Raw genomic sequence first — 14,005 nt, 5'->3', positions numbered from 1 at the left:
GCAGCATGACTCAAGGGGAAAACAAATCAGCAAAAAGACGCGAATTCTGATTCAATTAGGGCTACATTTGTCCTCAATTGTAGCCAGCGATTCTTCGCTATATTTGAAAACCAAAATTTACAATTAACCGTCACGTTGAGCCCTGATCACTGAACGACCACATGCTGCATGCTGTTCCAACATTAATTTTTTCGATGCCAGCAACCACGCAGGCTCCTGATTTTGTTCCTCCAATTCTGTTAGCCTTTCCAATTATTCATTTTCTCACGATTATTTCTACCTATTCATCAGCGTCATTAGTTTTGAAGTGGGCCCCTTTTTTCTATTCGTCTAAATAAGAAGGAACCCGAGCCATCCATTTGACGCATCTGTTATATACAAAAAGTGTCTTCGAATCGTAAATTTATTCGACTCGAATGCACGATGCATAAACACACATTGAACCGCATTTTCTTTGTTCTTCACTCCATTGACGATCCTCACGATGCCGATCGAAGAGTTCTTCGCATACCGAAGATAGAAACGCGCGGAGCTTCGGAAAAGAACGGATAGACAGCGAGAGAGATTTCTCAATCGGGGATGAATAATAGTGCCAGCTCCCTAGTCTACAATACAATACCGAACCGCCTGTCTGAATCCAAGATCTCAATATCACGCAGTTGAACCGTGCAATTACGAGGCACCAGGTGCACGTTGAATTGAGAAATAATGCAACCTGACTCAACGTTGAGCGGAAAAAATCTCGTCGTATTATGCAAACCGGAAGTTCGTTATGATCGCATTTCAAATTTACTATGCAATGGAGCTATCGACCCGAAAAATCTATTTGTTCGAAAGCTATCGACGGATTTTTGCAGCTCCGAACGCAAATATTCGCATTTTCAATCATTTTTATTAAACAGGAAAATCGAAGCTGCTGGAAAACGGTCCAATTTCGTGGAGAATATCAATTATTATTTTCCCACATATTCAGAACACGCGCCCAGAAAATCTGTCACGAACGGAATAACCGCGAATAGAGTAGAACATTTTATAAGATCGAGAAGAAAATATAAAAAATTTTATTTTCACTGAGCGATTCATGAGCTGGGAAACTCGTTCATAAAAACAGATGAAGACTCGAGTAGATTGAGATGAAAAAATAAAAAGTTGATGCTCAGCGAGTGTCGAAAGATGACTTGACTCCGCACAAAGTTATCTTCCCAGGCGATGCCTCTTGGTGGAGCATCGACATGAATAAGAAATGAGAAAAATAAATGTGATTGGACCACGATAAAATCGATAAAGCAATTATACGGATACGCAAAACAAATTAGTATGGAACACAAAATGAAAAAAAAAATGAGGTCATTTCTTCGTCCTCTCGTCTTTTCCACCTCGTAAACTTATCTCGGCTGCATACATGAAAAATCGTGTTCACCATCGACGAGTCTAGCATACCGATCTACTTACCGTTACCTATATCTTCTTTCGATCTCTTCTTATTCTCTCTCAGTCTTGCGACGCGTCAACACGGTATTTAAAAGCTTCAAACTTATGTTCGAAAACAGACCGAAGAAAAGAAGGCCGATCGAGACGAAGAATTTAGTGCCTCAGGTAAAAAATTATTTCGTAAGACATTACGAGTAGAAAAAAAATATTTTGGGTCGCTGTTGAATTTTTTGTGCATTGCAACTTTCAGAAAATATTTTCTATTGGAAAATATTCTTGATATCTCAGAAGGCTTATGAATTTAAGAAATATTTTATTTTTTGATTTCCAAACTCTGTTTTTTTTTTTTTTTAATTAACAAGTACTCAATGTGACCACTCCTGATAAGTGTCGAAGAAAAAAATACATGAAGTACAAGAAGAACGAAGACGTTGAAACGAATGTATCTATGAGAACCAGAGAATTTTATGACACGCGTTTGATTGGTCAATCGCCGATTCTCCTGAGGTTTCATGGCTTCATCTATTTCTACGTCTCTTTGGTATCCGAAGATATAATTCTGGAATTCTATTTATTCGTGATAAATGTCAGCGATTTCTCGTCTCTAGATGAAGCGAATATTTATTCGTAGACATGTAATTAGACGCACGAACGCAGAAAATCGCAGAATCATTGAAAAATGAAAATTGAATTTTCAGAATAAAAGGTGTTTTTATAGGATTTTTTGGGGCGATTGTCATCAACCCACCTCTCGCGATTGAGTGGAAAATGGGACAATCCTTTCTTAGGGTCGGAGGCTAAAAAAAGAGGGACAAAACGTGCGGATAATAGTTGACGTTTTACCACGAGCCTGCCCATCGATTATTAAATTCCTGCGGTGTTCTCTCGAGAGAACTTTATTCGTGTAAGACTTTCTAGCATGTCTTTTGCGGCCCGCGACAGCTTAGAATCTAGCACGCTCCGGGCGACAAGCCTCCTCTTTTTCTCCTTCGGTATCACTCTTTCCTTGTGCTGCACTTTTTCACAGTATCCGATAACCTAGTCATTTTTACGCCAAACTTACAAGATGACAATTTGAAAAAAAAACATTCATTTCGACAGATGAACGTCTCAGCTTTCGTATCCAGTCGTTTGTTTGACTTTTAACAATTAAAAACTCAATTGAAACAGTTAAATAATTATCATCGCTGACTTGAACTGAATTTTTGGATCCAACGAATCATCGAACACTTTGAAAATGCTTTAAACAATTTGGAAATGTTGCTGGTAAAAAATATTTCATCGTCACTGAAAATGGTGGAATATTTCACGCGACTAACGAATGTCAAATGCTTCGATGACTCGTAAAAAAATCTATTAAGTAATGCCTTTGAATTTAGTTGCAGTTTTGAATGTTTCGACGAGGAAATCAGATTGCAGCGTCAAATTGGGACACCCTGTACATGAGATATCTGAATCTGGGTCTGCCGTAGCCAGAATCCTTTTTTCTCTCGATCATTTCTGCCTCGTCGTTTCAACAAAGTTGAAAGTTAGCTCTTTTTTCGTTTTGTTTTTTACGCTCGGTGCGATTCGATTGCCCGCAGTAAAATTCGAGCATCTCGGTAAAAAGAATCGCCGAGCAGAGCAGGCGAAAGAGGGCGCGGTCGTACATCGACGATTACGAAATCGATACTCATTTTTTTATCTCGTCAAAGTGACCATGTCTGTGGTTTTGCTCATGCTTTAAAGTAACTTTAGCCCAATCGGGGGATCCGTTCAACGCGTCGCTTTTTATACGATACGCTCATTATCGCATTTGAATTTATATCGATCCTACAAAAAGAATTTCAAGAAATATCAACGAGTAAACGACCTCGATCTGCATGAAGACATCGGAGATACAAAATTTTCGTTTTTCGTCGATTTTCGACACACACGCCAGAACCGTCGAATTTCGATTGGATAACTTTTTCACGAGATTCCCACTACTGTACTTTACGTTACGGTAATTATTAGCAGCATTCGATTATAAGATCCATATAAATATTTGGGGGAAAAAAGTGCTGAGGAACGATAACTTTGGCAAGTGTACACGTCACAGCTCGCTTTATCCTACAGATTCGGATCCGAACTGCATTTGCGTAAATGTATTTCGCCTCGGCTTGCTTTTTTAATCTCGGAAATGAAAGGAAACGTGTTCGATGATGACTGCTCAATAAGAAGAAAATGAGTGGAATATTCCATAAAGAAATAAAGCGAGTTGAGCATTGCCGAAAATTGAGGTTGGCATACATCGCGATTGCGTCAAAGTCCAACGCACTCGGGAGAGTACGATGTTTTTATTATCGCTGACTCAATCGTCTTATTTCATGAAATATTCAGCGTGGAATGTGAGCACGGAATAAGCGGCGTGCACTATCGACTCTTTACATTTTAATACGCAAAAGTATCGATAACTTTGTACACAAACTCGCTGAGCTTGTGCGCACAAGTCATACTCGCCTTCCCTAATGCTCGATCCGCATGAACAACCCGTGAAATTATGTATCACATTCCTCATCACATTTAATTCGCAGGATAGACGCGATTATTCGCCATCGTTTGTACAGATTGCTTCAAAAATCTTTTTTTGCTGTATAAGAGGCCAATGCAGGGGCAGAATTGTCGAAAGAAAAGTCTGCGGATTTCCCCAGTCGTTGGATCACGATTGATAAATTGAATGCGACTCGATGAATCGGTTGAATTGCTCTGGATCTGAAGCCGTGAGTCGCAGGTGTGACTTTTGCGACGATCTGTACAAAATAAGAAAATCACGAGTCGAAGAGGTCGTAAAATGTGTTTTAAGGACTGGAATGTAAATGCAATGATACACGAGAGTTCTAGGCGAACTCTCCGCAAAGCGAGGAATCGTGTATTGAGAAAAGAGCTCTGGAAAAATGGCAAAATATCTACGATGAAAGGTGACGTCGAAGGCAAAATTGTAGTGAACGCAAAAGTCTCGATATTATGAGTCCGGGCTTAACTATTTTGGATCTCGGTTGCCACTGGTGTCTTGCCTCCTACGCTTGGACAGCGGGTGGGTTCGCAAAAGCGATTTACACGCCTCGTGCATAAATCCTGATTAATGTCAATGTGTGCGGATAGAGAAAGGAAGGGAGAAAACAAGGAGTTCAAATCGGCAAATCTTTGCTCCCTCATTTTTATTCTCCTACGATTCGCATTGGCGACGAGTTTCGATCGACCGGGCATAAATACGCGTCAACACGCTCCTGAATTCCAAACCCCACAGATTTCAGATATACAGGTAATAGACAGTGAGCGTACTGCAAATAATAAATAATTGAGACTCGCGTAGATAGCATGGGGAAACAATATACTTTTAGTTGTTACGAGCATCGTTCCCCGGCTGCACCTCTGTACACGGACATGAGCTACGATAGATTGAGAGTGACAGAGAAAATGGGACTGATTCCTACGAGGTTTATCTCGGATCAGGAACTCTAAATCCCCAGAAAAGTTGCAAATTCGATAAAAAATGTTATTTTCAATAATCAGCGTCACAAAAGTCGAGAAAGGAGAGCGATGGTCGCTGAAATAAGTAATAAAATTCAATTGAATTTGTTGAAAGGTACATTGAATATGAATAATTTCACGATAATTTCATTTTTTTGTAAATAAGGAAACTCTTCGAAAAAGGGGGTAAATTCAGCGGGGTGCAAAAGCGAAAAAGTGGAATCGAGCACGAAAGAAAAAGAAAATTATCGAGAAAATCTACAGAAAAAAAAAGGGTATTCGTGGGGGATCTCGACGTTCGTCGGCGAACCGCGAGTGTCGCGTCAGTCTGCGCGTGCACCGGTGCGACTTCGCAACGGTATTACAAGTTTCATAACGCCGCGGGCGAGCAACAAACGCGCACACAGTCGAGATGCAGCCACAGAGTGCGGGAAACGCGAATAATGGGAATTCTGTGACGATCAGCTGTGCGAGACTGTATTGATGCCAAAAAAAAACACCCTCCAATTTTCAAGACCGTTTACATTGAAAATTTCCCATGAGTACATTGATCTTTTATATTTATCTTTTAATATATGTTTAATGACATTGGTGATTGAAAGATTCACTGAAACAACAGTTTCAAACAAATTCACGTAGAGTCTGCCTCGTTCACTCATTCGGGGGCACCCTTTTCACTGATAAATTCATTTCAGTAATCTTTCAAGATGATTTTCTTCCATCTCTTTATCAGCCAGTTCTTTGCCTTTTGCTCCAATCTAATACAAAGTAATAACGAGTCGACGCAAGCGTGGATTAATGGATCACGACAAAAGTGTATCAACCAATCGCGGAGAAGAAAAAATATGTTGTTACGTGGCTGAGGTTTTTCCCACAATTTCTAATCTTTCAAATCCACGTAAAAATATCATCTTTTGCCCGTGCCCAGACTCTTTTTTAGTGTTTCCGGAAAAACTATTTAAAAAATGGACTTTGCACTGTTCCCGCAAAAAAAAAAGCACTATGAATTTGGGTCTCCTTTTTTCGTAAATTTCTGAAGATAACGAAGCGAGTAATTTCGTGCAAATCCTCACGAATTTTCGCCGTAGAAGAGTGACAATTTAACGAACTTTGCGCGGCAAATTTGCCTCGAAAAATGTGTTTACGTTCGTGAAAGATAATTCGGGAGCGTGGAAATTGACGTCTCGTCATAAACACTTCCGTTATACCATCAGAAAATCGAGAAAGAAACTATCGGTGAGTAATTCTTTTTCAGAATCACTGATCCCACCATTTTTCAATAATATTGTGCAGCGACATGTTGATCTGACGATATTGAGATTTTCTTGCCATTCTTTAATTCTACTATCATTCTTTTCCGGTATCACGTCCGATATCACTCTAGATAATCGACTATTTATAAAAATGAACAGTCGATTCGTATCAATTATGATTATTTCTTACCAAGTCGTCAGATAAGTTGTTGAACGCGTATGGCACGGTACGGTCCTCGTTTATTAATTTTTCTACCTTTTCGATATCTACTTTTTTTCCATTTACACGAGAAACAGGAAATGAAGGTAGATAGTGAAAAACCTGTTGGGGAAAAAGGCCCAAACGATGAAATTTGGTTGATGAAATAAACATGGAAAATTCGTAATTTTTTGAAGAGCTTGCTCGCCAATTGTAGCAAGAAATGGATCGATTTTTTTCGAGTAGAATTCCATTTTTAGCAATAAAGTCAAGCAGATATTGCTCTTCGCAAATGAAACGATAGCGACGACGATAAGATTTGAGGATTGCCTTGCGCCAAATAAATTGACGATATTTACTGAATCGCTGCCGTTATAATCGGCGGATTAGCCCAACAAAAAAATTCTACCCACGAATCCGGACACGAATGATGACCGAAAATTTGGCAGGTGATGGTAAGAGCATGTTGACGCTGTGAAATATGAGAAATGAAAAGCAGGCCGTCAAGTCCCAAGCGAGAACCCAATAAGAAAATCAAATAAATCTCAAAAACAATAGTAAAACTGCTGCTAACGAGGGGCGAGGGACCGCAGAGTGCGGAGGGTCAGTTCCAGAGTGTTATTTCACGCTCGAAGAGATACTGCGAGCTTTTGCTTGAGAGATATAGTTATATGTCTACAAAGATGGGCGAGGACCGTGAGTTTGTTCATTTCAGCGGCAGAGGGACTAACAGACAGGAATGTTTCGCGTCCATGCTCATTTCGCCTCAATATTACCCACCTGTAAAATGGGAAAAGAGCTCGAAAGATAAAGCCTCTTGAGACCTGTCGAGCTATTTGTTGTTTTTTCCTGCTTCTTATCGAACGCAACATTTTAATATCCCTCACACTCTCAGCACGTCGCACAGACGTCATTCTCAGCAGCCGGCAGGCCGACGGTTAGCCAATGATGATCGGTAAAACGAAGTCTTGTCTAGCGTTAAATTAACCTCAGTTTCTTTCATTTTTTCCTATCCCATTCATATCCGTAAAGTTTTCAATTGAGAAAGTGTCGTAACACGAATCAACACTTCATTAACACCGCTAATGAAATTATTCGTCTGTCAAGACGTTGTTGCAACGCTCGCGGACTCGAGTTAAGGTAAAAACTTGAAAAACGAAGGAAATATCGTCCCCGAGGGATTATAATTGAACAACCTGATTATTCTCTTATCTCCAGCTCACGAATTTATTATTCTTTTTTATTCTTCAAGAACGAGAAAGAATAATAGTCTGCTTAAGCGGAACTCGTAGCTAGCATGAAATGCCGTGAAATGAAATTTACCGCGTTACAATTAACGACCGCGTTATCTATGTATCTAGAGTACTGGGTTTTTCGGCACGCACATCCGGACGAGCGAATGTACAGTTTTCTGTAACAGGATATGAAACAGCCGTACAATCGTGTCCAAAAGGTCTTCAATCACACGGAAGTTAAATCGAACATGAGAATAAGCTCTGCAAGGGAGCCCAATTCGGTCGCAAGCCTAAAAATATGCCTCGTACTCACAGTACAAAATGTGTGCACTATTTTCTTCGTTTTACAATAACAAAGAGAACGATGCACGTTGTATTCGAAGATGATTTAATGAGGCCAGCTTTAATGGACCAAAGACGAAAAAGTTTTGTTGAAATGAGAAAAAGGTCGTTTTCACAACATATTTGAAATGAGATTGTTGTAAACCTTAAAAGTCCACGAAAATAAATATTCCAAACAAGTTTAGTGCTTAGGTTTACAATCCGAGAAAAAATATGCATAAATTCTAGTTCATCACAAACCTGAAATGATATTCAAATTCCTCATCTAATCCCGAAGTCTCGAGATAGACTCGAATCGAGTTCTGAGCCGATCCTTCAGGAAAACTAATGTCCGAATTCCGCTCGGAATATTAAAATAACGCCGAAATTATGTTGAAATCGTACTCGACATAAATTATATCTGACACACATCTGATTCGAGTGATTCTGTGCACATTTCTTCTGCTCAGTTACATTTTTATTACGACTGTACGTCAGTCACTCTGTTATTCTTGTTTTGTTTTTTTTTTCTTCTTTATCTTCTTATTTCACACGCGCCCGCTACCGTACGTTTTATCAAAGTAGTGATACTCGTTTCTGGTAAATTGAGCAGAGATATCGGTGCGCACACAGGCGTGTGAAAAGTTGCCAAAAAAAGACTCTCCTCGTCGTACATACATTTTTCCTTCTTCTTCTTCTTCTTCCTTCTTTATTTCCCCGCCTCAGCCGCTCAAATTGCTCGGATTTCCTGCGGAGAGGGTGGGCTCTAAATGAGAATTCAGTATGAGCACACTACGACGACAAGAGACAACGGCTGATGAGATACTATCTCCTTTGGCGCTTTACGCTCCTGCTGCTTTCTGGCCGAGAGACATTCTCCGGCTTGTATTATTAATGCTTTCACCGTTTATCCAGGTCGTTTATGCTTTGCACACACATCCTCATAGCTAGTATACATATATGATATACGGAGGCGAGGTCTCTCGCGGGCGCGGATGAAACGATAATAAATATCGATATGGACCAACGATATCTATAACGGTCAACCGTACTCCCGGCAATTTCGATCATATCCACTTATTCTCTTTTTCCAATCGCGAAAAAAGACCGGAGGCTCTCTCGAGTCAATCGGATGACAGAATTATTTATTGCTTTACGATCTCGTGATCGGGGGCGAATCGTTTCGCGATCCTCGCGAATCTCGATCAATCTCATCCCATACTTTTCTCATTATTCTTTTCTACTCAGCCCACGATCATTCGATATTTCGTTACGTTTCGAGTTTCTACCTGTAATTCAATGATGACGCTGAAGTTTGCAACGTCCGAGTCCAGCGAAATGATTTTCAAATAACTCCAATTTTGTTCCCTCCCGAATTTGCAATTCGTAGTTTTTCAACCAACACCAATTCGTGAAATTAAAAATTAGTTAATTACAAATGTTTTTTTCGTTCATTTCGTTGGACTCTGACGTTGCAAATTTCAGCGTCGTATTGAAAGAGAGCAAGGAAGCTCGTTATGACATTTTTTTCTCGATATTTTGATGGAGTTTTTATGTCATAAGATCAGAAGTTTTCGTGCTCATGTTTTTATCGAATTATTCAGGAACCTTGATATATTCAGGAACAAAAGGTGAAGGATGTTAGGCTTTCATAAAATGTTGAACTGGACTAAAGTATGCGAGAATAGAAATGTCCCCATTGAATAAAATGATGCATATTTTATTAAAGCTTATCCACCTTATTTCTCAAACTCACAATTTCGCTCGTGTCCTCGTCGAATGACACCGACGAAGGCAGCATTAATAGAGGACAAGGAGGCGAGACATTTTCCAGTAAATTTCCCTGGTGGCTGTGACGTCCGACAGTGCTGGTGAAAGCAACAAGATTTGAGGGACGTTGTGGGCAAAAAATTTCAGTTGTGTGAAAAAAACGTTTTCGGCATTTGTGTACGTTTATAAAACACTCAATAACGGTTTGAGCGACTCAGAAAAATTACTAACGCAATGAAAAAAAAAAAAAAAACATTAAAATTATGGTTAAATGCTTTTCATACTTTTATGAAGCATACGCAAAACTAATATTTTTGTAAATAATGCAAAAATAATTCCATCGTTATAAAAATTATTCCATCGTTATAAAAACCGATCTCTTTCATAATAATTACGTATAAAAAGAAGAAATTTGCTGGAAAATGTATTCGCGTAATATTGATGCACTTTGAAATAAATGAAGCGTAGAGAAACGACCACGAATCGCGTGTTCATTATCTAACTATTATATTTTACATTTTTTCATATGCGTTGTCCGCTGATCACCATAATTTTGAATGCAACATGATTATTGATCACAAATTTTGTCGTTACGTTTGGTTTTTTTATTTTTTTATTATTATTTCCATACGTTGTCAATATTCGAACTGCTTTCAGTTTCGTTCTATCTTCAATTATTATTATTATTATTGGATTATGTAGAACGAAGTTAGTCGTCGGACGGACGATTTAACGAGCGATCCTTGCTTGAGATCGTGGCGTAAAAACGAGATCCATGGTCCTCTAATGCGAATACAGTAAGCACGCTTATGTTACATCAGCTAAATAGTTCTTCAGCTCCATAAGCCACGATCGTTCGCAATGTGTGCAACATATGCAATGCTTTGTGCAGCGGAATAGATCGATGACATATCTACTGAATATTCTCCACTAAATAGGTCAAAATTCGACCTTCGAAATGTTCCGACGAATCCGTGATGTTTCTTTTCATCACAATCGCTCTCGAATTAACGTGGAATGGTACCATGTATAAAAAAAAAGGATTTTCATTCAAATTGGTAGATACGTTCGAAAGTGTGTAAACTATTTGCTCGCGAAATTTTAACGGGTTCGGCCATAGCGTTTCTGAGAAAATGGAATTAGTTTTTTATATTGGATCTTGTGAAAAGCGCAAAAAACATTGAAAAATTACTCTTAAAAGAGCCACTTTTTGATGAAACGAGCACTAGTATTTGAACCAACTGTCAAGATAACTCTCGCAAAATTCGCAGCGATTTCACCGTACCGTTGATCTGCAATGCGCAAACGAAAATTAATAAACGAAATTTGTCTCTCTCCTTTTGTGGACATAGCCTCAAACGCGGCAACGGCGCATCGATCAACGCACTCCCGAGCTTGAGCAGGGCAGCCAACAGTTAAAAACTGAAACCATAACCCTGCACTGCTGCTGTCAAAACCACTATTGCGAAATGTTTAATACTTTAAAATATAAAATAAGAAGCTTTTTTCGCCAGAATTAGGAACATTATGGTTGAAATAATTATTTTTTCATCTAAGAGTACACAATTAACATTTTACATGTAATAAATTGCAAATCAGAAACTAATTCACGTGCAGTTGGTAAGACGAGAGGCTTCCCATGTTAAAGCATAGGAGTGCCCCTCTCACTAACTTACCCGCAAAAGAGATATCTAATAATATAGATAGATAATAATCTATTAAGGAGGAACATCAGCTTGAGAAAAGTGGTGATAGCTTGATGAAACTTTTAGAATACATTTTTGGATATATTTTCTATAGCCTCTCCCATTTTTAATCTATTTCATTCAGCCACTTTATTAGTAAATCATTTCCAAACTTCGAATATTTAACACCTACGCATAGGAAATAAATAGCTTCATAGACCCCATCTTTTTGTACTCAAAAACAAATAAAAAATGGTGATAGTTTAGAAAAAAAGTACTATTCCACGGTTTGAACTCTAAAGAACATGTGTGCGAAATTCGAGGTCGTTTAATTCTGCCATTTTTTTATATATCACATAAATTTCACCCAAAAATGACGTATTTTTGGGGGTTAATCCCCTATAAATAAAGCAAACAGGGTTTACATAACCTAGATAATTTAGATAAAAACAATGAAATTCGTATTTACATAACCTCACTTTACGTGAAGCTGATGTTCCTCCTTAAATAGTTTTAGATTCTCATGAATTTTTCAAAACGAAGATAATGAAAAATTATTCTTCCTCGAAGATCGTTTATTTCGGGAATACGATTTTTTCAGGTGACGGAATTCAGAATATTGAATTTAACACAATTCACTCGGACGCATTATCGTTGTTGCATGTTTCAATGTGCTCATTATCATTTTTTTTGTTAATTCTTTGAGAACAATAGATGCGGGATAACGATGCGCTGAAATCCTTCGCGGATTTATCCATTTCTCGGTGCAGCAGGGAACTGACCATTTTTATTGGAGCGCAAGATAGAGAGAGAGAGAGAGAGAGAGAGAGAAACCGAGAGAAACAGCAATCGAAAGGCGAGAGAGAGCGCGTTCACGCGCAATGGCATTTAGGAAATGCAAATTCTAAACACCGTTGAGGCATGACATTTCAAGACGAGCTGATAGAGGGAACAAGCTACGCTGCTTGGATTGCTCCGAGCGTGTAGATAACTCGCTCGTGGCCTGCCTGTCTCGCCATCACTTTTTCTCTCTCTCCCCCCTCGCCCTGTCTCTCCCACCCTTTTTTTCTCTCTCTTTTTCCCGCGTATATGAGCTTACCGCCTCGGGTTCGAAGCAGTATAGTTAATGCCGAATCAAAATGTAAAAATGAAAAATCACTCTCCATCCGATGCTTTGATTGAACGCTCAAGGGGGTATCGTGATATCGGTCAAAATGGACATTCAAGAAATTCAGTTAGTTTCATCAGTGGACATATTTGTCCTTTCAACTATTTCCATGTCCCAAGAACCTATTTACGAGTCCCTTGATTCTGAAATCACGTAGAAAATAGATTTGAGTAAAAATGCTGGTTTCCCTTAACGAGGATGCAAAAAAATGGGAGCCTTCCAACGGGAGAATTCTAAAAAATTCGAGATTTCGCGTGTTTCCATTTTCCCCCGGAAATAAACATTTTTTCCAGCGTTACCAAAAACGACAATTTTTATACAATGGAAACGCCTTGATGGCTCAAACAACGATCAATTAAGGAGGGGACAAAATTTCCTCCAATCTCTGAGCAGAGGAAAAAAAATTATATGGAGATAATGACGATAATGAAAAATGGAATGAAGAGTAAAATAAAAGTGATTAAAAATGATAATTAATTCATAAGCGATAAAACTTGGTGGAGCGGAGATTCGAAAATGCGTTCAATTTGCATCGACGTTGTTTGCAACGCTGATGAAAACTCGCGTCAGAGCAACAGACGCTTGCTTTCAGGATTTTTAATTACATTTTTGCCTGTTGGAATAATTGGGGTTGTTGATAATAACATTTGGCCCGAAATAACGTACAACCATGGTCGACGGGCGTATCCGAAGTCACAAATGAGCGTATCTATACCGAGTGACATTTAGTTGTGGTCGCAAGTTGAGTTTATCACCACTCACGATAAGTTATCACTCATACGTTGCTCCGAGTGCAGAACTCACGGTTGCGAAGCCATTGGCAATCAGCCAAGGCCAATAGCAACATCCCACCACTTCAAAGATGGACCGAACGATGGCCCGAGATTCAATTCTATCACGAGAAAAAAAATGAAAGTTTTCCACTTTTGTCACTCGCTCAGTCTGTCTCTCTCGCTCCCTCTCCCATTTTTCATTCATCTGCAAATGCTTGATTCTCAATTCAAATAACACATCACAATTCGCACACTCAAAGCGAGGGTGACCTAGGTCCGGTACGCCGGATAAGACATTTTTATCCGCGCGAATTGCAGAACCAGTAAATTCTTCACCCCCTTAAATTAACAATTATGAATATTTCCTGGGGCCATTTTTACATTCGAATTAACGAGACGGTCTGCAAATCGCTTCTCCGAGGAGAGATCGAGACAAAGTCCATTGAAATATCGAAACTCCGATAATATACGAACGTGTATGAACTTCGGTTATTATTTTACGAGCTACATTTTCAGAATTCAAAACAAAAAAAAAATATGCGTCGAAATTCCCAAAAAAAAAGTTTGCCATTCCATTTGAAAAATGAGCATTGAATCCTTCGGAAACGGTTCAGGAACCTTGGAATGGTTTTCACAAAAACCAATTATACCACCGAATTACAAAAGCTCGTACGAAAA

General features: G+C 39.0%; 1 protein-coding gene across 1 annotated transcript in view; it reads left to right on the top strand.

The window, feature by feature from the left end:
- Positions 1–5,897: 5,897 nt before the first annotated feature.
- LOC122411626 (protein dimmed-like) overlaps positions 5,898–14,005 on the top strand; it is a 70,666-nt gene continuing 62,558 nt past the window's right edge. Inside the window, exon 1 of the mRNA XM_043420593.1 lies at positions 5,898–6,159. The gene's annotated coding sequence lies outside the window, so the exon portion shown is untranslated. The remainder of the gene's footprint in view (positions 6,160–14,005) is intronic.

The sequence above is a fragment of the Venturia canescens genome, chromosome 1 (assembly GCF_019457755.1).
Source record: "Venturia canescens isolate UGA chromosome 1, ASM1945775v1, whole genome shotgun sequence".
Classification (NCBI taxonomy): domain Eukaryota; kingdom Metazoa; phylum Arthropoda; class Insecta; order Hymenoptera; family Ichneumonidae; genus Venturia; species Venturia canescens.
This window is presented reverse-complemented; position numbering and strand designations above follow the sequence as displayed.